A 4,377-nucleotide genomic window follows, 5' to 3' on the forward strand; every position below is an offset into this window, starting at 1 on the left:
GGGTGGGTTGTGACCCTCCCGGGAAGGCAGCCGGGACCACCACACCTCCGTGCAGAACACCCCCAGCTCTGTATGCCGGCACCGGCACCGTGTGCGTCGCCACCGGCGAGAGGCATAACACACTCCGCAGAAATAAGCTCAGACACCCGCATGGCTTCGTCCACTCTCCTGCCCACAGAAGCGTGCTAGGACCAAATAACGTGTAAGGCTACAATCTTTAGCGGTTATCTAAAGGAAAATACTTTGCTTTTATAGAACAACGAAACAAGGCTCTGTGTTTGCTAGAATTAAAGCGCATACAGGTCATCTAAAGAAATACATGGAGACATTGCTTATCAAAAAGGCAAGGGTAGGCGTATCCTTCAAGGGTATCTCCGGCTTATTTGTGGTTCAGTAAAATACTGCTTTCATATGCTTTTCAGATATAAAAGTTACTAAACTACCAAGCAGTAGTGACAACGGATCAAACATGTATACATTCAGGCTATACCAAACAGAACAGTAAGTACCAGTTTAGTCATGGGTTGGAGAAAAAAAATCCAAAAGAGAGATGAATAAACTAATCAATCATGAAAGTATTTTAGAATCTCCTTCCAGAACTGGTCTTTCTCCAAGGATAAGGATAACACTTAAAGCCCCACAGAAGCACACTACTTAATATAAGACACAGCAGAAATTAAACCATATTTCAGCTGTTTGAGTTTGCAGCCTGTATTTTCACTTGAAAAAAAAAAAAAAAAGGTTATATAGGTAACAGGTACTATGGGGCTATTGTTTAAAAAAAAAAATCCATCTCCAATATAAAAGGCAGCTTTGTAGAAATAGCACAATATTAAGTCTTTTTAATCCTCTAGAAGCAGTACTCAAAGAATAAACCCATGCACAGTGCAGTCCATCTCAACAGAACAGCACGTGATGGAAGACATCTGAAAAAGCGCAACGGTTTCTCAGCTAGAGCAAATGCGTGCCCTTCCCTGTGGCCCTTCACATAAATTACGGAATTATATGCCTATACAAGTGGACACAAGGATAGATAGCTCATTAAAAACATGTCTCCTTACATGCCTGAGGAAATTTCATTCTTCCTATAATCACTTCTTTGATTTGTATGAAACAAGCAGGCTCGTGATACCTAGTGCTTGGGACCAGACAAAATGAAAGGCACTACAGGCCTGTGTGCACATGACAGTAATTGCACCAGATACTTAAGTACTATAACTTTAATTTCAGCTGTTTTCTCATGTCTCCTTCTTCCAGTCACAGAAGGCAACAACCCACTCTCAGAAAAGACACTTCTTACCAGATAACCTTTCATCAAACATCTTCATGATTAAGGAGATGTGTGACCTTAAGTCATCTGCTACCTTCAGCATAGTATCACACAAAATCCTCTTTGACTTCATCAGTATGGCTAACTATAGAGGTCCTGTCACTTAAGCTGTTATGGTAAACCATTTTAAACAAAAGTTATATGGGCCAGCATTCAAGGGTGTTTCAGGCTATCTTGATTTTTTGCTACAAAGCTTCTAATTAATTACAGCAATAGCTCACATCCCTCTGGTTTTTGATCCACTCAGTTTCATTTCACAGAGACTGAGTTCATACTCCCTTAGCTGTAGCAAACGATCACTTTACTATTAGCAGGTTTAAAGTTTAGAACCTAGCTACTAGGCATTAGATCTAAAGCCATCTTACTCTATATCTTACTGTTATGTTACTGATATATGCCACTGTTCCTCCCATCAGAAAAGCAAAACAAAATGCTTCCAGTTGTTATTGTGCAGCTCTTTCCATCCTAAAATTATTTACATTAGCGTAAGTGTATACTCAAGTAAGTATAGACATAGCTCAACACCCACATTATCAGTAGGCAAGTTGTTGCAATATGAATTGTGGCTTATATACTAATCAGGTTGGTCCAGGAATGGTTTTAAATCATGTTCAGAAGTTTCACGTGCAACATGGTTTGGAATGACTGCTTTAAGTGTGTGTGAAGACAAAACCAGAGAACCGATGCCAAAAAAAATGCCAGAGGAACAGAAATCCTATACACTTTAAAGCTACATTGTATACTTCTAAGTGAAAAAACGAAGCTTGAGAATTACTGTTGACTTTCTAGAATCCAAAATGAGAATATAAAAGATTGAAGGCTGCACAATGTATTCCATTCACTTACACACACCATACTGCATTTTCTGTAACTCTGAAAAGCTAACTGCAGTTCTTGCTCTGTGAAAAGATTCTTGTTAGTCCCAGTACTGGCTAGTCCTTCGCTGACCCTGGTAGTCACAAGCTGCATAAGTCTGAGTAAATTCAGCACTGATGAGCGATGTTAGATTCACTGCTCTATAGCCTGAAGACCCATATTTATTCACAGAACAAGCACAGCATAAGCGGCAGCACAAATTCTCTAATACATTCTGCCAAGATGACAGCTGAGTGGGAGGCAGAAAGCTTTCCCTTCCTTGCTCATAGTAATGCCCATTCTGTTATGATTTCATAAGAATTGTAGCTTATGTTTAGTGTCTGTGTCACATGCACCTTGCTTCTGAAGCAAAATCCAGTACCAAGTGAAATTCGGTTTAATAAACAGCATGTTATTAGGAGCAAGATGACCTTTCCTCACACTGTGTCTTCCAGTAGTGTTAAAATATTGATACACAGCCAAACAGGTGAATGGTACTGTGACACATACTCTTATTTTCTTTCAAGACTGATTTCTATGTGCAGTACTGGATTCTGCTAATAGAACTGAGACAAATGGAACAGTATTTTAATAAAAAAGGTCAGGCTCAGGAAAAAATGAAACACAGAAAGGTATTGAACAGAGAAAAGTCTTGGATAGACTAAGTTTATTTTTGGTTAGTTATTTTCTATCAGGCAGAATGAACAAGACAGCTTTTTCATTCTTTGAAAGACACCATTACCAAGACAGATCTAGCAATACCTGCTCCATATTACATAAAAAAACCCCAAACCTTTAAAATCTATTAAAAGAATGAAATCTCTTCATGTAAGCTACCAAATCCCAGGGACACAAAATTTTAGTATTGAAAAAATAACAGCTCAGTTTCAGTATTCAAAATACAATTACTTTTCTTTTTTTTTTTTTTTTTAGACAAGATCTCTGCAGTCTACTTAGCACAGCATTCTCAAGCAGTCAAATGGGAATTTGGCTCCAGAAAAGGAATTGGCAATCTTTCCATAGAACATGCAATCCATGCACTAAGTATTTCCCAATTTCCTACTGCACTTATAAAAATCCATTTTGAGACCAAATAAAATTGTCATAACCCTGTTTCCCCCACACATACACACTACTAAATACTGCTAAATAGAAGCTCTGAGCAGATTAAGATCCAAATTTTTAAAACCGAAAAGGATACTCCCCAAAATATTTGCTTCATAAAATAAAGACTATTACAACAGAAAATGCAAGAGTTTTTCTGGTTTAGACAACTGGCTCATAAATGGGACAGTTCTCTGTGCCTTCACAACCTCACCCTCTGCAGCAGTACCCTTCTCCCTAGAAGCTTTTCACTATTTAATAGATTTAAAGCGCTTGATATTTCATTATTAGTCGTTGCACAGGTACAGTATCACCTACCTCAGAGACTCTGGGCAGTAAGTGGGTTGGATAATGAGTTATACTCTCTCTATCTCTGTTGCCAGGTGTTATGCTTGGTACTATGCAGAAATGAGAAATGTAGCGTTGCTGACTTAAGAGATCTTGCCTTCAGAACTTCACTTACTAATATAAGTTTTACACATTGACGTACATCAGGCTGCATCTTTTAGAAAGGTGGTATAAACAGATTTTACTAACAAAATAAACTGAAAACATTTCACATCTGTTTTGCATAGATGCAAATGTCATCTTAACATGGGATTTGATAAAATATTTTAGCAGCTGCTAAGTGTCTCCTGTCTTTCAACTTTATTTTAGAAATCGACAAAGCTGAACACGCTCTCTGCTTCTCATTTCCTTGGAAATTTTGAAGTTGGTTTCACCTCTCTCACTACCACACGCAGACTGTGTATTGTTCCCTTTGAGCCTTGTCCTTACCATGTGACAAGGATCAGTGATAGTTTGTATATGCACTCATTGGGAATACTCATAACCTGCTCCCATCAGTATCAATATCTGCGTTTTGACCATGAAAAACTGTGTTCCTACTTTGTCCATCAGGATTCTCTCTGAAATATCGCATGTTATTTGCCTATACAGACAGCCTCCAACTACAAGCATTAGAAAGATCATCAGAAAAAGAGGTTTCCTGAGGATCAAGAAACTGAAGGACCACCTCTTTCATGCAGATGCAGAAAGAATGGAGAAAACTCCACTCTTTCTAAAGCATCATCCAGAACACATGCACT

Source organism: Charadrius vociferus, unplaced genomic scaffold (genome assembly GCF_000708025.1).
Source record: "Charadrius vociferus isolate BGI_N301 unplaced genomic scaffold, ASM70802v2 scaffold158, whole genome shotgun sequence".
Lineage (NCBI taxonomy): Eukaryota > Metazoa > Chordata > Aves > Charadriiformes > Charadriidae > Charadrius > Charadrius vociferus.